The sequence below is a fragment of the Mustela nivalis genome, assembly GCF_964662115.1.
Source record: "Mustela nivalis genome assembly, chromosome: 15".
Taxonomy (NCBI): Eukaryota; Metazoa; Chordata; class Mammalia; order Carnivora; family Mustelidae; genus Mustela; species Mustela nivalis.
The window spans coordinates 55,022,271-55,043,806 of NC_139034.1; the positions used below are offsets into that span (position 1 = coordinate 55,022,271).

Consider the following 21,536-nt stretch of genomic DNA (forward strand, 5'->3'; position numbering starts at 1 on the left):
GGAATGTGTACTTTCCCATGAGCTGATTTCAGCATCCTTCTATCCTCATTCCCAACTACCTGACCATCCCTCTGTGCACACTCCTCTTCAACCATATGATCAAAGAATGCCCTGACCATTTTCATGGGCCCACTACCCTTGTGCTATTCTCCAGCCTGGAGTGTCCTTCATACCTTTGTCCAGCCCGTAAGCACCTATTTTCTTTTAAATTCTTACTCTAATGCTGTGTTTTCTCTGTGCATTTCTCGTTGCCATCCCTTAAGCTCTTCAACCTTCCACCCCAGGAAATAAGCACCTATTAAATACATAGTGCTATTATAGGATTTACTATATTGTATATACTGTCAGTCTCAAGATGCCCCCTTTTTTTTTTAACCTTAACATCTCTGAAAACAGAACATGTCTTACAATAGCAAAAATATTATTATTTGGCATAATTTATTTCTTAGTGTCACATAAAATAATGGTGCATCTTACAGTTGATGACATCTTAGATTAGATGAAATATCGTAGTTCTTTATTATGAATCTACCTCCCTTTCTAGACTGTGAATATCTTATGTACTGTAATACTGTAATTCACATAAGGCATAATATATATGCATTCCATAAATAAAAAGTTGCTTAATTGAATGGGAGGTACACACACTTAAGCAAAGAAAATGGAAGAAATATTAAAAGACCATATAATTTTGACTTGTGAATTCAGAATAAAACCTGTGGATTATACCAATGTCAGTTTGATATCATACTATAATTCTGATATCATACTATAATTTTGAAGGATATTATCACTGGGTGAAATACAATTAAGGGTACATGGGATCCATCTGTATATTTTGCAACTTCCTGTAAGTCCTGAATTTTTTATAATCTAAATCCTGTTGTTAGGAATAAATCCACAGATATCCACTGAAAAGATTATATGGTTTTTGACACCATGGTAGACTGAAATCCAAGTGACATGTGAGTGCTCAATAACTAGTTGTTTCTGTAATTTTACATATTATTGACTGGTCCTTGACCTATCAAAATTATCTCACTCATGTAACTAAGCTAATAGAATTTATGAGGCTCCTATTCAAGTCCTCTTGGTATTAAATGACATTCCTTATGCTTTGATCCTATGACTGTTCCAAGACACACACACACAGAAGTCCTAATTTTACTTTTAATTCAAAAAAAAAAAAAAGTGGTCTCAGTAGTCAAGATGCAGCCTATGTAATTGTTAAAATTCCAAATCTCATTTAGTGTTAAACTCCCTGACAACCCTCCCTTCCCCGCCAACCACCCTCTTCCTGGTTGGGCCTGCTGCAGCAGACAAAGAGGGCTGATGACCTCTTTTCTGTTTACTAAGCTTCTACCACATCATTTGCTCTTCTTTCTTCTCAAGATGCTTCTGGATTTTCTAGGTCAGTGGGGGAGGCAGCACAGGTAATAAGTAGGAACAAAGTCTACTTGACACATGGCAAATAGACAATAGATTCTTCTGGAATTGGAGAGTTTTTAAACCATGGCAGGCTTTGCAAACCTGATTCTTTTCCCCATAGGTGTCTTAATGTGTTCCCCACACATGGGAGCTTCCAGGCGGCTATCTTGTCTAGGGTCATGTCTTCCACTAATGCTGAATGTCTTTTGTCCTCGGTACAGCACATTCTCTCTCTCTCCTTTGCTGCCTTAAGTTGCTAGCACAGTCTGTTGCCTTTGATCCCTCATCAGGACCAGCACCAGACCCAAATCTCAGGGTCATTATTCACCTCCTCAAGTACAAAGCCCTGCCTACCACAAGACTAGGGACAGGGGAGAAGAGGCCCTTACTTGTTCCATATTGGGCATATGAAAAGAGGGAAAATGCCGTACTGTTCCAACATTTTCCAAAGTGATTAGACTCTCTACCTTCCAACTTCAACACTTTCATATGTTTGAAGTGGCTATTTGTTGAGACTTTAAAATCTATGGTCTACCACCTCCTTTGTAAGTTCAGCACTATTCACTTTACCAGTCATCCATGGTATTAGGGCCCCAGCCAACATGGAGGCAGAGATGCTTCCATGTTTAAGCATCAATTTGTTCTATGGAAAAAGAGCATTGAAACATTGGATATCAAGGAATCCTATTGTTAATAGCAATGTCTTTTTGCAACAAGTGATTTTTTTTTAAATAATCAGGAATTTTAAAAAGATAAAAATAGTTAAGTTTCCAAACCATGTCATGTATTCCTTTAAGATAATTAATCATTTTAACATGTGTTTAAGAATATCTATGTTTCGTGTGCCTGGGTGGCTCAGTTGTTAAGCATCTGCCTTTGGCTAAGGTCTTGATCCCAGGTCCTGGGATCAAGCCGCACATCAGGCTCCCTACTCAGCGGGAAGCCTGCTTCTCCCTCTTCCACTCCGCCTACTTGTGTACCTCCTCTCGCTGTGTCTCTCTCTGTCAAATAAATAAATAAAATCTTTAAAAGAAAAAAAATATTTCTGTCAAATGGAACGTGAGAAGTAAGAAAATCTGAATTGTAAATTAAATAAAATTACTAGTATTAAAGACAAATATATATATGATAACAGAAAGTATTTTTGTACTTTAGCTTAAATTCTACTTTAAGAATTTCTGTTGAAGAGAATATTTCTCAACAATGGCACTTCATCAGTACTTTGACATTTGAGATGTAAACACGTAAACATAATTTTAAAACAAGTGAAATAAAATCTATGTACATTTGTGGGAGAGTTTTACATCTAACCCTACATAGGTAGTGAGGATTATATGTATATGAGTGTGTGTGTGTATGTACACATTTATACATATACATGAATACACAAATGTGTACCTAAATATACTATCACCAGACCTTGCTTCTAATGTATATTGAATCCTTAAGATATCTTTCTGAAGTGGCTTTGTGTAATTTTGATGATCTTGTTTAATAAGGCATTTAAAAACGATACAACAAATCTGAATAAAATATCCACTCTTTAAAGTCTAAGTCAAAGGCTATACACATGGAAGGCTGAAAAATAACCAGCTTTTAAATTCTGTCCTTTCAACAATACAACTGCACTTTCAAATACGCTTTGTTGTTTTCTTTTAATTCACTAAAATTAATCTTATAGATGTAGATGCCAGATTTGCATTAATTAAAACTCTACTGTAGAAGCCAGGCTTAATTGCAATCAAATTTGCTTAATTATGCATGGCGAGAGATTCCCAAACGAGAAAGGTTTTAGTAAGGATTTTGGTTTTTTGCATTGACAAAATAAATTGAAATTGTCATTTTTTGTGTTTTATGTAACACTTGTAAATAATTTGTGGAGCACCTTAAGTCTTCTATGTAAAGCAATGTTATTGCTTAAGTAATTATAACAATCTGCATTTTTCATTGTTAATTGTGGGTGTCAGACTCATTAATTTTAATTTACAGACTGTAATGAAATTAAGAAAATTTTATGCTGATCTGCTGAAACTTGTCTTACAGGAAGTTGTTTAATACAACTAAAGTTTGAAAAAGTCAAGACTCATTTTTGTAATTTGTATTTCAACCAATATAATCATTCCCCAACAGTTTTTCAGTAAAATCTGGCTTCAATATAAAAGCAGATCAATTGTATTAACAATTTTGGTTTTTAAAAATCACTTGATATTTCAAGTACAGGAATCATTCAAGTTCTATTTAAATTTACCTTAGAACTACACCTCTGGTGAAAGAAAATCTGCAAACATTAGAATATAGTTTCAATTCTATCTCCTTTGTTTTCTATGGGGAATTACGTTATTGGGGGAGGGGGAAGACAGACATAACCTAAATTTGCTTTAATCATCCTTAGATCAAAGGATTATCAGTGCACTATTTAACTTACATCTCAATGTGGATCACCCTAATTATTTTATCTCAGATATCTGTCATATATTCGTTGCTTTAAAAACTACATCTGTAATCTAACTTGATTTTTAAATGTGAATTTAAAACAAAGTAATTCATTTGGAGATTAGTAAGGCATACATTTTAAGTAAAGAAAGTTAATGACAAGGAAAAATGCTAAATCTTTTTGATTTCGTGTTAAGATGTTACATTCTGCTCTTAAAGCCTGTTTAAAACTTTAAGTGGTATAATTATTAATATAAAAAATATAATGGAAACAGAAAGTATCTTTCATGCTTATTTAGTAGCAAGTCAACTCTTAGGGAAATTAGCTAAAGAGCCTTCACCTCAATTATTATTCATCCAATTAAAAATTCCAAAACAATTACTATAATTCTGCTTAAAGCCAAGCATGAAAGTTTCGTAGTCAAACACACTTAGAATTGTTGAATGTTTCAAGAAGAAAATGACAAAGCAAAGATTATTTCATAATTAAGGCTAACCTTTAATTATAGGTCCTTTTAAATCAAGTTATTCTGAAGGGGTGAAATAAATCATCAAAAGGGCCTTGGCAGTGCATCACTGCATGTACTACTCTACAACAAGGTATTGGTGGTGGGTCAGAGTTTTTCCCTTTATTAACTTAATGGGAGACATATTAGAGATAGGGAATGCCTAGGCAAGATCCAAAATACACAAATAGGTACTGAATACCTAAAAGAGTTTTCCCATGACTTACAAACAATGAGAAAATTGTGAGGTAGTGAGAACTCGGAAGGGCACTTTCTCATCCAAGACTTCAGCTTGAGGACTCCTTTTGTATTTTGTTCACCCCAATAAAAGCTTCAAAATATGTTCATTTTCTACTTCTTTGCAAGAACAGTTGCTCATTTCCATTTTTTTCCATTTTATTTATTTCCATTAATTTCCATTTTATTCCATTTTTTTCATTCTTAATTCCAACCCATTTTTACCAGCCCCTGGGGAACCAAGAATCTCTACTATCCCCCAAATAATTTTTTCCATGATTTCCTGTACAGGTATTTAGAATATCACAAGGGACTTCTTTATTGAGATTCATTCTCATAAAAAAATAAAATAAAATAAGAAAGATTTAATATTCTATCACTTTTTCAAAGCACTGGTACAAGTAGGTATCAATGCACTAACTGAATTTGTTTTCTGATGCTCCCTATTCTTCAGAATAATTTTTGTCTCCTAATTATGCTTTTGTCTCTATTCATGCTTAAATCTTCATTTTTAATTTGCTCTCTCATTAGGAAGTCATTTCTTTACTCTCTTGTCTCCCCTATTATTCCCTATTAATTCCCCTATTAATTCCTATGCACTTTTCCCAGCCATATTGTCACCCTTCTGTCACTCTTTGTTGCCCATATCCTGTATTCCATTCTCTGTCCCATTTCATCCTGTCCTCTCTGCCCCTGGTTTCACCCAGAGATGCTATTATGGTGATTGATTTACACAGTGCAGAACATTCCATAGGTATCATATTGCTATACAACGTACACATCCCATACAACAATAAATCTAAAAATAACTAGCAAAAGGAGACGTTTAAGTTGAGAGTTAAAAGTGCTAACAGGGTCAACGGGTACAGTCATTGTGTGGATGGTGGTTTCACTACCTTGGAGACAAATGGGCAAGAGCCAATAGATCTGGGCACTCATGATGAAATCAGTAATAAATCAGACACAGAGTATAAGCATGAATCAAATTACTGTACTCAAATAAGAGCTAGGCACCGACTTGAAAGGAAAATATGTCATTTCCTTTCCTTTCCCACCATCTCAATTCCATCCATCTTTTGTCTCCTTTGCTTGATGTCTGTCTTTCTCATTCCCACCCTTATTTTTAAGTTTCCCTTGTTTTATGATTTTCCAAAGCGGCAAAATCCATACCCGCATCCTAAAACTGCTTATGTTTCTTATTAAATGTAATTTGATGTGTTAAGACCAGATTTCAGTCCTCTCGAGAATCAGATGTGTCATGATGAATAACATCTGTATATCTTAAGAAGTGAAAGCCTGTTCACAGCTCAGGACTGAACAGACATAACATCCAAAGATAATTTGTAATCTTCATATAGACCCTAATAAGAGCACTCTATCACTTGCAGGGAGATGTCGCTTTTCTGTTCTTTTCTCTTCTCTTCCTAGACTCACCCTATTTCAATTGTTCTTTCAATCACTCGGTAACCACCCTCCACTCGGGTGTAGCCACAAGTACCTCTGTGTTAAACCACTTGTGAGACATATTAAGCACGACCTCAAACAATGCAGTAGAACTATTGATTCGTGGGAAGCAACAGCACCAGACGGAAAGAACAAGCTCTTTTCTCAAATGGGCCACTCATTTAAGGCCAAAACACAGGTTGGTTTCAGAGGAGAAGCAGCAAAATAATAAATAGACTTTGCCTACTTCTTAGCTTTTCCTTAAGTGCTTCAAGATTTTTTTTATTATGGAAAAATTCAAATATGAATAAATAAAGAGAAGAGTAAAACGAAGCTGTGTACCTATCACATGAGTATAAAATTGTTTCCTCTCTCCCAATCTCTTCTGCTATTATATATTTTATATGTGTGTGTGTGTGTGTGTATCACAGACATACTGTATAATCCATAAACCCCCATTCACTTTGAATAAATATTATTAAAATTATTATTGTTTCTTTGGTTTAAAAAAGAGCAGTTTATCTTTCAAATATCAGTTAAAACTTACTACAGTGGCGTGTCATTTCAACTGATAAAAAATATTTGTCCGTGTCTACTGTGAACAAAAACTAACCTACCCCATGGGGATCTAGAGAGTTTAATTACTCCTTAGAGACATAAACCCACCCTCTTTTCAGTGCTCCCCACCTTTGGAAGTATCTGGTGCCTCTCATTTTGAGTCCATTCGGCACTCTCGAGGGGAAATTAATTTGCATTTATTGGTTTTCTCTGGTATAAAAGCACAGTTATTGTTTATCTGGAACTCTCGTCTTCAAAATTTAGTTGGTATCACTTCTACTATTTTATCACTTATATTTTCTTTGTTCTTATGGAATTATACTTTTATTTCTTTATTTTCATTTTAGTTAATTTCAGGAATAAATAGGTATAAGCCAACCTTGTATGCCCCCACACTAATGTGTAAGCCATTTTTACTTGGCCATTGATACTTAAGTTGATGGCACATTCCACATGACAATGGTGGGACTCTCACAAAATCCTCCTCCAGAAAGAGAAGAGGTCAGAAAAATTACATTAGAGAACAGGCAGAAGGAACACATTGCTTATGCCTCTGTTTCCTATTCTATATCTGCTTTCTTTCTTTGTATTCACAAAGCCCTATTCCCAGAACTCTCTTTACATTTTGATTAATAATATATTTGCTATTGGCAGAGAGGCAGAGAAGAATTATAGATATTACATGTGCCCTATGCAGTTTCTTCCTTTTCTAGGAAAATACCACCTACAAAACATACTGTCCTTTTACACTATTTATAATGAACATTTTTTAACAGCATCTCTCTTGTGAACATGTAAAGTAGGAATTGTGGGTAGGTGACATGAAACCATCAGCTGCGGAACACTGGGGACAAAAACAGGTTGACAGAGTAAGCGGAGAGTGACCTTGATGACATCCAAAGCAGTTGGGACCGTGAGTGAGCCACAGAAATGAACTCTTCTGTTTTGATCTAGTTGTGATTTGATTGATTTGTTTACAGGCCATAGAAAACAACCCCGAGTAACCCAAGATTTCCGAAGAGGGGAAATGAAAAACATTGAATGGCTCCAAGAAAGAAGGTGAGACTGGCGACCTGGGCTTAGAAGCCAGGCGGGAGCAGGGGTTCCCCTAGGAGTCTGGATGCAGGTCCGCTTATCTGTTCTGGCTGATGTCATGGGAACAATGGAACTCCAGCCTTGTCTCCTTGTCCTCATCACTCGGTGCAAGATTCCCAGTCCCTAACAGTCCTCCTGGCTACCTCCTTGTCAGGTGTCTGCCCTTGCCTGTATCAGCCTGAGGAGGAGAAGTATTTGGTAAGAAAGACTTCCAGGGAGCCTCTTCCCCCAACCCTGCATGCTTGCCCTGTGGATGGACACGGTACCCTGGTTCAGATGCCACCTAGAAACCACACTAGGCAACAGGGTCATTGCCAAAAGGAAACCCGAGTACTGCACATCAGGGAGCAGGGCTAGTGGGAAAGCAAAATACCAAATGATTACTCTGCCTCACTATCTTCTCTTTCTATATAAATCTATTAGTAGATTCCAAGGATGAGTAAACAGCAGATTATATGAATAAAATAAACAATCAATTGGATTATTATCTCTGTTTTTTAAAGCCCATTCTCCCTTTTAATGCCTAATGACATTCTTAATATTTTGCTAAAATCTTACCGTCTTGTTCTCCCCAAGATTGAAGCCTCCCCTGTGTAGCCCTTCTCCACTCTACCTGATCCCCTTCTATACCCCCAGAAGTACCCTGCACCCAAAACACTTGGCTCATTCTCCTCACTATTGAAAATATGTGATTGTGAACAAGTGATGCTATAGAAATAGTCTATAGGACATTATAACCCTCTTCACTGTGTTTCTTTTTTTAACCAAAAAGTACAATATTCAAAATTTAAAAGAAAAACATCCAAGCTGGTAATATATCCCCAAACAAGGCATTTCCAAATGTGAAGCATGTTGCCTAATAATAATACGTCATATATGTAGATAACCCTCTTACTGGTTGTCAGAACACTATGCATTACATCCATTCATTCCACCAATACTTACTGAGCCCCTATTATGTGCCAGACATTGTCAGAGCCTAAGTATGTCCTGAAGGTAGTGCCACAGGATTTGCTGCAAGATTGAAGGTGGGTATGAGAAAAAAAGAATTCAAGCACCCAAGTCCTTGAAAGGTAGGTAGAGCCAGTGACAGGGGAAAATCAGGAAGTTCTGAAAAAGCCAAGTCTGAGAATCTTTTTAGATGTCCAAGGAGAAATGTTATAAAGGAAATTGGACTTGAGTGCAGAGATTAGGTTAAAAATACATATATTTGGAAGTTGTCTGTATATCACTGGTATTTGAAGCCATATGCTTAAGGGCATAACAAGGGGAAAACATAGACAGAGGAAAGATGGAGCCCAAAGTCCAACCCCCATGTTATCCCAGGGCTAAGAGACGAGGGCCAGGAGAAAAGAGGAAACCAGGAGCATGTAGAATCCTGGAAAAAAAGTGAAGAAAGGTCTTCAACAAAGGGAAGTGATGGCCTTTGTTAAATGTTGATGTTAGGTCAAGTCTGTGGAGAACTAAGAAATTGACTGTTGAGATTGCACAGCAATGGAGATAAGAAGAGTGTTTGGAGGCAGGAGGAGGGGAAGAGAGGCTCACTGGAGGAGTTTGAAGGAGAAGAACAGAGGAATTGGAAAACAGCAAGTATAACCCCACTTTTAAGGAGTTTCATTAGTAAAAGGTTTCAGAGACATGGGAAGTATCTTGAAAAGAAAGAGCCAAGAGAAGAAGACAACTAACAGAAGGCATTTTAATGTAGGAGAAATGATAGCACTTTTCTCTGCCAAAGAAAGAGGTCCAGGAGAAGGGGAAAAGCATCTGTTATGGAAGAAAGAGGTAGAACTGTTGCATCAAGGTTTTGGGTAAACCATTAAGGGGGTGGTGTTTGCAGGAGAACAGAGACTCCATCCACAGTAACAAGTAAGTAAATGGAGCAAATAGTCACAGATACACCGGTGGGTATGGTGGTGGGCTTCAGAAAAGTTCTATTTGGGCAGATTCTGTTAACTCGGTGGTATAGGAAGCAGCAGCCACAGTGGGGGTACTGGGTGGTTCTCAGAGAGCATTATGTTTAAATGGAGATTATAAGTCTGTTATTACTGTAATGACAGAATCTGGGATATTTGGAAAGTGACTAAGGGAGAAAGCACAGGAGGAGAGTCAAAGAACAGAGAGTGAAGCTTTACCTCCTCCTACCAACACTCCTTGGATTTGTCTCCCACCCCCACACACCCCCAAACCTCCACCTCCAGAAGGACACTCAATGCTAGAGCATCTCTTCATTTGGCAAGGAATTAGCAGTTAACTAATTCAACCATCGACCTTATTAGCGTCCCTTCTCAAGGTATTTAAACTTGTTTCCTCTGCCTAGAACACCATGCTCTTAGAGCTTTGCATGGATCTCTCATCACTCGGATTTCACTTCTAATATCTTTTTCTCAGAGACCATCCCAGACCACTGGCTATAGTCCAAATATTCCTGTCCCCTCAAAACTGGAAACTCATCTGATTATCTCTCTAGGTCTCGGGGTGGGGGCGGGGTGTATGTAAAATTAGGAGACAGGAGACTTTGATCTAACTCTAACTAATCCTTATTCCTATTTTCAAACATTAGGATGGTTTATGATTATATGAATTTAATTTATAAATTATTTCAAGTCTTACACCCAGTGTCTTCCTAATTGCTTTCCTTTGGACACAACCTTCTTATGACTGAGTGCTGTCACCTGGTTCCCTGTCATTTCTTAATCCTGGTGTTTGTATCTGTTTCCTGTGGCTTCTGTAAGAAACTGCCACCAGCTTGCTTGCTTAAAACAATAGAAACACCCCTGGGGCAAATAATATATTATATGTTAATTAAAAGAAAAAAAAAAGAAAGCCACAAAAAAAAAAAAAGAAAGAAAGAAAGAAACGTATTCTCAGAGTTGTACAGGCCAAGTCCTAAATCAGTAGCACCCACCGAGCTGGAAACGAGCTGTCCACAGGGCTATCTTCTAGAACGGCTCTAGGGGAGAATCCGTCCCTTGCCTCTTGCATCTTCCAGTGACTCCTGGCAGCCCTTGGCTTGTGGTGGCATATTTCCAATTTCTGTCTCTGTCTTCATATCGCTTTCCCCTCTTCTATTCCAATCTTCCCCTTCCTCCTTCCTATACAGATTCATGTGATTACCTTTAGGGCCCAGCCTGATAATCCAAGATAATCTCCACGTCTCAACAGCCTTCACTTAATCACATCTGCAAAGACCCTGTTGTATTATATATTACAAATTTTTCATTTTTGAATCTGGAATCATTTAAATATTTTAACACTTTGATTCAATGGTGTGCTGAAGCTGGCTCATATCAGCTCGTGGAGTCGATGGTTAATTTTTCAGGAATTTTGTGAATGGTTGTCCAACACAGCCATCATGAAAAAGTGAAGTACATATGTTCATCATTAGAGAAGTCATATCTAAAACAATGGTCGTAAATAACCAAAGTTCCCTGGGTCGCTGGAATTGTACTAATTTATACTATTTCATTTCTCTTGAAGTTGTCCATCATGTCTGTATGATGGGAATAGCATATAATGGTATGCTCTGACACATCTCTTTCAAACTCTGCATTTAGTTATTTCATGTTAGTAGCCTGAAATTGCTCATGGTAGAGCATTTACAGCACAGAAATCAGCATAGTTAACAAATGGGGGCTTTTTTAAAAAACTGTGATGTACTCTTAAAATCACTATAGAAGCTACATAATCTTTAAGTCTAAAACCAAGCAAAGCTTAAGGAATTGTTTTCAGAGAAAAATATCCTTTTAGGTTTCAGGAGAGACTTTCTCTGTCTTCGGTAAAGATATTGTGAAATAGCCATTTTCTCCTTTAAAAACTTCATGTGAACATTCTGCTAGAAGGGCTAAGCAAAGTGAATTAGATGTAAGTCTGTTAGAACTAATTCACTGCTCAAGAAAAGAGATCAGCAGAAAATAAAGGGAGATAAAATTTAGTAAGCTAATAAGATGACTGAGTTTTCTGACAGGGTTAATTCATTTGTAATAATGAAGAGGATCTGGACCTACTGGAGGAGAAACAAGCTTTTACTATATGGGAAAGTGTTTACATTACATATATCTATTGCTGCGATTTCAATCTTTCTTTAAAAAAAAACTAAAGCTTTCATGGGCTAATCATCTTCCTTATCTTCTTATTCTGCCTAATTAGTAATTATAAATTGCCTATTTTAAAACAGGATCTAGGGCACAATGAGAATTTTTAAAAAGTTAAATCAAGCTGGGCTAAATGCCCAGAAAAATTAAAAATTTAGTTTAACACTCCTGGGATTTCTATGTATGTCCATGTGTCTATGATTGGGTTTATTAGACAGAACTAATTGAAAATAAAAGATAAAATACCTGGAAATTAAACCTCAAATAATGTTAGTAAGTGATAAGAAAGCATTTTTTTAATCAGAGTTCAGTGGACAGAAAAAAGGTCTATCAACTAACTTCATTCAAGTTTTCTTTGAAAGAAATTTAAGGTGTTCAACTTGCCTACCAGTTGAAAGTTAATACCTAGAGACAGAAACCTCACTCCCTAAATCCAGTACTAAGAAAAACGCTTATTAATGGAGTCAGGGCTAGAAAAGGTTGTAAGGGAGAGAAAACAGGAGTTAAATCACGAAAGTAAAAAGACAAAGAGCAAAACTTCTAGCAAATGGAGCAGAATGAGAAAAAGACAGTGGGGAACATACAGGATTTAGAATTTGTTTTGAGGAATATTCTTCAGATGAGCATCACAGCAGGGTGCCTCCCTGTCCTTTGAGTAATTTGACTAGCCACAGTCCTCAGCTGTTTAAGTGGATAATCTTCTTAAAGACTGGCTTTGCTTTTCCAGAGTGCCCAGCAGAGTGCCCTGTGGTCAGTGACACCCCATAATTTATCACCTAATTATTTAGTATTTGTTCCAAAAATGTCAGAGGCTCTGCTGGATCAAACCAAAAGGGCTAAACTAGTGAGAAATCAGACCCTAGAATTATCCATGACCCCCAAAGCCTATCTATATTAGAAACTTGTCAGGAGAAATTCTACTCAAAAGAGAATCAGCTGGAAGTGAAGAAACCCCTCACGCTGGCCAGAGATAAAAAGAGTTACACATGTACATGAGAACTATGGCGTGTAGCACGTTAGTTGGAGTATTGCTTGCTTTTGTTTCTAATGCTATCTTGACCTAGTTTTGATGCCCCGGCTTGAGGCTGGTCAATTTCTCTTCCTGAGGTGCTGATTAAAACTACAGCCCACCCACTCCCAGCATGGGACTCCTACCCTCCAGCACCACTATTCACCTAGTCAGGTACCAAACAGGGAGAGCTCTCAAGCTCTGGAGCCTATGAAATTACTCCAATTAGCCAATACACAGGGAACCCCAAACCTAGATAACTCTACCCCACTTGCCACACATAAGCTGCCCTCAAAACAGTTGTCACTGTTTTGAGTGCATTAAGCATTAAGATAAAGGAAGTAACACAATCAATGACAATAACTACAGTAGATATATTTTTAATCAATATTTTAACCTATGTGTTTTTATCCATATATGTATCGATCTATCTATATGTAAATAAGTTAAACCCCAACAATGAAAGTAATGAAGAAATAGCTCAGGGAGTCACATCCCTAGACATCACCTTGCAGAGCTGTTCTTCCCTCCTAGCCACCGGCCAGAAGAGAGCAGCTCCAGAAGGAAGAGCTGATAAATTGTAAGAAGGACAAGGCTTCTGTAAAATTGCCCAGCTCTCTTGTCATGGTTGTGACTTCTGCATCCCATCTTTAATCTCTCAAAGCTCATCTTAATCATCTAAGATTTTGAAGGCCAAAGAAGCATTTTGATCTATCCTAGGAGCTAGAGGTAGGTAACTATTAGTAATGGGGAAGTAACCCTACCTCTCTCTCTCTCTCTCTCTCTCTCTATATATATATATATATATATATCCCTTAATGTCCCTGATTCTTAGTTCTCATCTGTAAAACCTGAATAATGGTCTCTAGGTCGTTAGATTAATAGAGATGACAAATGTATAGTGCATATCTGGTTCTTGAAACAATAACCTTTAGCCCATGGTAGCTCTATGTCAAAATTAAAATTCTGCTACTAAATATCACTTAATCCTTCCAGTTAGCTTTCATACCCACTTCTTTCATTTTAGGCTCCTGGCTCTTACCCTACCAAATCCTTTTCACCTCATCAAGCAGTAACTAATCCACTCCAGTGTCTCTTTTCTTCCAATTACTCTGTGTATCTCTTCCTGGTGTGTTGTTAAGGAAATACTGATTTCTACTGCTTCAAGGTCAGACTCCACTTACTCACTTCCAAGGTTCCAGCTTCCTAGTTTCTTTCACCATCGATTTCCTCAGCTATACATCTGGCCAGCTGATCCCAGTCCCTGAAACATGCTTCTACTAAAGGGAAAAACCCAGCTACTGTCCTACAGTGCCTTGAATGGGCCATTCTTAGTCTCACTACTATGCTTTTTCCTGTTCTGTAACATCTTCCTGGAAGGTCCTTGAAAGAAATCTTACTCAATTTCCAAAGCCAGTTCAATTATATGTTTTCCATACATTTCTTCTGTCTCTTCAAGATTATCTCTACATGTCTTTATTTACCCCTGCCTTCTTTGCACTTGTGTTATGTTTTAAGACCCATATGTTTTGGAAATGTATTTTACGTCCCCAAGAAAATTATAAACATGATGAAGCAAAAAATGATACCATTCACTCTCTTGGTGGCTTAGTGCTTAGCACTAAAACTGTTCATTAAAAATTTGATTGTCTGAAAATAACATGCCTAAAATGAAAACTGGCATTTATGGAAAATTTGCTTTGTGTCCAGCACATGCCTTTTATATGTAATCATCATTGCCCAAAAGACCTATTTTGGTGGTTATAAATTACTGCCATTTACAGATAAGGAATCCATGGCTGTGTGACATTAAGTCATGTGCCCAGAGCTGTAGCATCAGTGAGCTCAGCAACTGCCATTTACTTAGACTCTGCCTTTCTCTCTTGAATCTTCCTCCAAGTATACAGCAGTGGACCAGCTCTTTCTCTTCTCCTTGGATGAGTCCAAGTTCACTCCCATCTCAGAATGCTTTCACTCTTGTTCCTTCTTAAAAAGGTCTTCCTCCGGGTGCCTGGGTGGCTCAGTGGGTTAAGCCGCTGCCTTCGGCTCAGGTCATGATCTCAGGGTCCTGGGATCGAGTTCCGCATCGGGCTATCTGCTCGGCAGGGAGCCTGCTTCCTCCTCTCTCTCTCTGTCTGCCTCTCTGCCTACTTGTGATCGTTCTCTGTCAAGTAAATAAATTTTAAAAAACTTTAAAAAAAAAAAAAAAAGGTCTTCCTCCATATCTTCACATCATAGTCTCATTCTCATGACTGAGTCTTCAATGCAATATTAATCTCTTCAGAGATTTCCAAACCACCTGAGCCACACTGGTTCCCAATTACTTCCCACCATATCATACGATATAATCTTCTTCATAACACTAATGAAGGTCCCAAATTTTTTTTTTTTTTTTTTTGAGAAAGAGAGAGAGCATGAGCAACAGGCGGGGGTGGGGGTAGGGAGGCAGCGAGAGAGAGACTCTCAAGAAGACTCCATACTTAGTGCAGAAGAACCCCATGTGGGCCTCAATCTCAGGATCCTGAGATCATGACGGGAGCCAAAATCAAGAGTTGGACGCTTAAGTGACTGAGCCACCCAAGTGACCCTACTATTATGTATTAGTTATAAACAAAACAAAATCCCCATCATTATAGAATTCTGTATATTTCACTTAGACTACCCAGGCAAAGGCTTGCTCTCTGTCTTTAAGACGTGCTTTTTAAAAATACAAACCTAGGTCTTGGAAATAGTTAATATCTTCTATATTTAACTTAAAAAATCTGTTATAAACTTTTTTGTTCTATTTGCCTTTTAATAATATTTTCCTCTTTCATTCAAAATAACGAAAATCTTTAAATTGTAAAAATTATCATGAACCATATAAAATGCTGTTTTTGCAGACAGAAAGTGGTATAAAATTGTGATTTCATGCAGTTCTGTCAGACGCACTAGCTCTAGAGATCTGTAATCTCTAGACCCCATCTGCAGTTTCCTAGACCCCAGATTGCTGTCCTCTGAGTTATCAGACTTGGGAGAAAAATTACTCTCTATGAAGTTGCTTTTCTACACCACTCAAAATAAAAGTCATGTGCTAAAGAGAAATCTGGTTTACCTTTGCTACATTTTATGGAACTGTATGTTGTGAAATAGTTAAACATTAGCTTGATTGTGTAGATAAAAAAGGGAAAACACTTTGAAATAGGCATGGTTAATGGCTCCTTTTTAAAAGCAAAATCTAACTATAGGCACATACTCACTGAGACGCAGTGCATCCATCAACCTTAGAAAAAGGTTTCTGGTCTGAGTATTGACATGCCAGATAGTGGCAGAGCTCACGATAATGGAGCAGCTTTATTCCTAGAGTGATGTTTTTAACTAGGACTTCATCGATGTGCCAGGTTTCCTGAGAGAAAATAACAGATCAAAAATGGTTGATTTCTCAGGTTTACAGGAGATTTTTTTTTTCCTTGACAAATTATGCAGAATTTTCCTATAGGTCACTAGATTTCATTAACTCTATCTTCAGACAATTCTAAATTATTTGTGCAGATTATCCAATTTGTGGATTATTTGTAGCATTCATTTTAATTTTGACTTGTCTATACCTAACAACTGACCCAGTTCTGAATCAACCCTTTTCCCTGGATGTCTACCAACATGAACTCAGGAAATAGCAGCTTAAGTAAATCCAAATTAAGAAGGCAAATCTTTCTAATTTAATGTTGTACAATATGACCCAATCTAAAATAAAATATTTTGAAATTTTGTATTATATTGGGTCATTTGTTATTCTATATTACTTCACTTGGGTGTGATTTACCATATTTATTTTGAATGTTTTGACTCGAGATTCTAAATGTTTATCACCTTCAAAGAATTACATGTGCAGTTGAGATACACTTAGAAGAAGTACCACAGGAGAAGTTTAATACTGTATGATTTAGATTATAATCATGGTTTACTGAGATAGAACAGTAAACTTCTCTAGCCACCAATTTTATACAGATCAGAACTAAAGTCTTAATAAAACACCGAAACATGAATGATATTGCTAAGAACTACACTGAAGAAGTAAAATAAGAACTAAAGGAAAAAAAAAAAAAGAAACCTAACACTGATCAAAGCGCAGCTCACTGAAGTTCATTGATTAAATCACAGTTCATAACAAATGAGAAAGGTTCTTTTCAAATCATAGAATACTTTAAAATTTAGATGCTCCTGGAGGTTATTCTCAATCTAGGTTTTTATGTATTTGAATTTTAAAAGCCTAATATTGTCAGGTTTTTCTTGCTCAGCCAGAAGCCTCTCTGAAATCTCCCCAAGGAAGATTCTTTATAGGTTGAATGTTTTGAAAGCCTCCCTCAGAAACAGGACCTGGTACCTGAGACAGAGAAACAGGTGTGGAACTTCTTGCAGGAAACAAGGGAAAGGCATTTGTAATAGAACTTGATGTTTCATGGGTAGTGGCAAAACTAGAAAGAGGTGGAGGAAATACACAGGCTTTGTGGAGGTGTGTGCTAAATTATACATCATTATGAGCTGAATTAGGCCCCTATGGCCCAATTCATGTTGAACTCCTAAACCCCAGTACAGAAGAATCTGCTCTTATTTGGAGGTAGTTTCTTCAAAGGACAAATCAAGATAAAATGAGGTCATTAGGGTAAGCCCTCATCTAATATTACTGGCATCCTTATATAAGTGCAAGGGAGTCATTTCTGGGGAATGTAAAGAGCTTTTGAATTCTGCATATTAATGAGCATGTAATAGAATACAAGTTGACAGGAGACACTTGAGGTGTTCTACTTTCTCTTTGCTTCATACCGCACCATGAAGAGAAGTACATCATGGGAAGCAAAATATGTAGCCTGCTTCCAACCTTCCTCTTCTTCCTTTCCACACCTTCATTTCCCTTTCTAAGTTTCTCTATCCTGTAGCACCCTGTAGTAGAATGATTCTGAACCATAAAATTAGGTGAGTATTTAAATGCTAGTTCTGCCACCTGTAAGTTACTTAAATTCTCTGAGCCACAGTTTCATGATGTAAACCTGTATAAAACTTGCTTTAAAAGTCTCCATCATTAGGGGTGCCTGGTGGCTCAGTTGGTATAGTGTGCAACTTTTGATCTTGGGGTTGTGGGTTTGAGCCTTACATTGGGGGCAGAGATTACTTAAAAATAAAATATTTTTTAAATGTTTATATATAAAAAAGTCTCCATCAATAAATAAAAGGAATAGAAAATAGAATAAATGACACTCCAAGGAAGCAACCAGCCAAATGTAAATTGTGGGATATTCCACAAGCTAAATGGCCAGGTTTCCTTTACAAATAAACAGCATGAAAAAGGACAAAGTGACACTTAAAAATTAAAAAGAGAGAGAAACATATCAACCAGATGCTGTGTGAGCAACTTGTGTTTGGATTCTGATTTAAACAAACCAACAATAAAAAGTTTTGTTTGTTTGTTTTGTGAATTGAGGAAATTTGAATACAAATGGGTATTAGGTAATGTTAGCAACTATTATTTGGGGCTTTGGGCATGTAATTGTTATGGTCTGAATGTGTCTTCCCAAAATCCATACATTGAAATCCTAATGCCCAAAGCAATGATATTGAAAGGCGGAGCCATTGGGGGTGACTAGATTATAAGGATTGAGCCCCCATGAATGAGATCAGTGCTTTTATAAAAGAGACTTGAGAGAAACCACTCATTCTCCTTCCATCATGTGAGGATACAAGAAGTTCATGAAAATAAGAAATAGTCTTCTAAAGAATTCTGAGGGGGGGAAATTTTAAAATAATTAGAAGTCAATTCCGGTGATAATCATGCCTATAAAAATATGGATGCAGCTACCAAAATACTCACCAGAGGAAAATTCAAAATCTTGTTTCAATTATTTCAATTGTTAAATTAAATTTCAATTATTAAATTAAAAATAATGAAAACAAATGAACTATGCAATAAAATCAGGAAACAAGGAAACAAAAACAAAAGAAGCAAAAGAAAAGACATGTGATCTCATAAGAATAAAAGCATAAAATTCACTAATTGGAACAGAAAAATAACAACGTTTTAAGTAAAACCAAGACTTGGTTCTCTGAAAATAGGAATTAATTAGACAAATCTCTAGTAAGACTAAAAAGATAACATATGTAAAACATTAAGCACAACATTGGAGTTATTATCATTTATACAAATGTTTTTAAGATTTTAAGCAAAAACTTTAGACAACTTTTTGCTAAGTTAATGAAATTTGTGAAAATAGTTGACCAAATCTGGCTCAAAATGCTATCAGATCCATGCAATGTGAGAAATTAAAATAGTTATCAAAGAATCACCCCTCAAAATGGTATGGGGCTTTTGTCTTTCCAAAAGATAAGTTCTATTTATTATCCGTTCAATGGACAAATCATTCTTGCCTGTGTTTAAAAAGATACTTTTTTTAAAAAAAGATTTTATTTATTTATTTGACAGACAGAGATCACAAGATCACAAGATTTTATTTATTTATTTGACAGACAGAGATCACAAGTAGGCAGAGAAGCAGGCAGAAAGAGATGGGGAACAGGCTCCCTGCCGAGCAGAGAGCCTGATGTGGGGCTCGATCCCAGGACCCTGGGATCATGACCTGAGCTGAAGACAGAGGTTTTAACCCACTGAACCACCCAGGCGCCTCTAAAAAGATACTTTAAAAACATACAAAAGCAAAGAAAATATCACAATCCATTTTTCAATGGATTACCCAATGAAGGAAGTATCAGAGAAATAAAATAGTAGAACAAACTATTTTAGTAATACGATTATAAAGTATTCTTTAAATAAAATTAACAAATAGAATCCAGCAAAGTTTTAAAAGTTTAACACCCTGTGACCAAGTAAGGATTATCTCCAGAATGCAAAGATGGTTTGATCTTAGGAAGTCTAGCAATAGAATTCATCAAATTAATATGCCTGTAGATAAAAATGATATGATCATCTCAATAGATGCACATAACTCTACAAAACTTAATAAATTTAATAAAATTCTATAAAAATTCAGAGTAAGAAGTCCTAGTAAAATAAGATTATAAAAACAGTTTCTTACCATAATGGAATTGAATAATCGACTGATAATCAAATGTGAAAATCTGTCACAAATCAACATCCAGGATTCTGCAGAATGGCAGGCAGTCATCATTCCTGTTAGAACCACAATAAAAAAGAATGCTTGTTAACATCCTTTTGGAAGTACCAGCAGTGAATCATTAAACAGAATGGAAAATTATGAATACTAGAGATGAGGTAGCAAAGCTATCATTACGATTGCCTACCTGGACAACACAAAGGAAACAGATGAAATTTGACTGCAGTTCTTAGGGAAGTTCACAAATATGACTAGTTATAAAATTAACACACACAACTCAATTCCTTTCCTAGATAATAACCTTTGAGAATCTGGAAATGAAAAAATGCTTCTATTTATAATAAAACCAAAATATAAAATGACCAGAAGAAAATATTTTAGATACATAGTATTTTTATTAAAGAAAGCTACAAAATTCACTAAGGAATCTAAAAGACTATATGAATACATTTATACACCATGTGTCTGATATAAAGCTTCAATACTGGAGAGATTTCATGTTGTTCAAAATTAATGAATAAATGTAACCAAATCATGTGTCATTTAACATAATAGTTAAATGCACAGACTTTGGAGACAGCTGAGTTAGAATCCCAGAGCCACCTCTTACTGTGAGACGTTGGGCAAGTTACTTTACCGCCCTGAGCTTATTTATTCAGCTTTAAAATAGTCATAAAGGAATATCTATCTTGAAGGATTGCTTTGGAGATTAAATAAAACACTACATGTACTATCTTTAGCACATGCCTCTACTCTAGAGATTAATAATGTTGGGTATTGTAATCATTATTACTTCACTCTGGCCAAGGGGTCTTACACATTTTCTATAAAGGGTAAGTGATAAATATTTCAGTCTTTCAGGCTACATTATTCCTTACTTATGTTATTCTTTGTTGTTAATTTGCTAACAGCCTTTTAAAAACATAAAAAATAATCCATAACAGAAGTCTGCTTAAGAAATAGGTCATGGGGGGCGCCTGGGTGGCTCAGTTGGTTGAGCATCTACCTCTTGGTTTCAGCTCAGACGATTTCAGGATGGTAAGGTCCAGTTCCGTGTTGGGCTCCACACTCAGAAGGGAGTCTGTGATTCTCTCTGTCTGCACTTTTTCCCACCACTCTCTCTCTCTCCCTCTCTTTCCTTCCCTCATTCTCTCTCAAATAAATAAATAAACAAAATCTTTAAAATATTCTTTAAAAAAAAAAAAAAAAGGACCACGGACCAAATTTGTCATGTGGGCTACTGATTACAGAACCATGTTCCAAACTAGTAAAACAAATTTGATCTCACTAATAGAGAAATGCAAATTAAGTGAAAGTTATCAAGTGGGTAAAGATTTTTTTAAATACCCCGTATTTATGAAGATAGGAAAAAATGGGCACAAAGGAACACTGCTGATAAATTCTTGACTGGTGGACACTTGATGCATTCAAAGACTTAAAGTATGTATTTTCTTTCACCAGTCTATTTCTGGAAATATTTCCTGAAGAAATAATTGGAGACATTCTCATACATTTGAATAAGGATATTTAACACAGGGATGGTCCTAACATTGAAAATCAGTAACTATTTAAATGTCTAGACATAGAGGATGGATTAAATAAAATACAGTGCCTCCATACAATGGAATAATAT

The 21,536-nt window shown here is 36.4% G+C and overlaps 2 long non-coding RNA genes across 2 annotated transcripts in view; one reads left to right on the forward strand and one right to left on the reverse strand.

Moving 5' to 3' along the window:
- Positions 1-7,814: 7,814 nt before the first annotated feature.
- LOC309849048 overlaps positions 7,815-21,536 on the forward strand; it is a 40,382-nt gene continuing 26,660 nt past the window's right edge. Inside the window, exon 1 of the long non-coding RNA XR_014303454.1 lies at positions 7,815-7,898. This is a non-coding gene — a long non-coding RNA (uncharacterized lncRNA). The remainder of the gene's footprint in view (positions 7,899-21,536) is intronic.
- The window catches only part of LOC309849049, a 69,813-nt gene continuing 68,193 nt past the window's right edge, over positions 19,917-21,536 (reverse strand). The window contains exon 3 of the long non-coding RNA XR_014303455.1: positions 19,917-19,959. This is a non-coding gene — a long non-coding RNA (uncharacterized lncRNA). The remainder of the gene's footprint in view (positions 19,960-21,536) is intronic.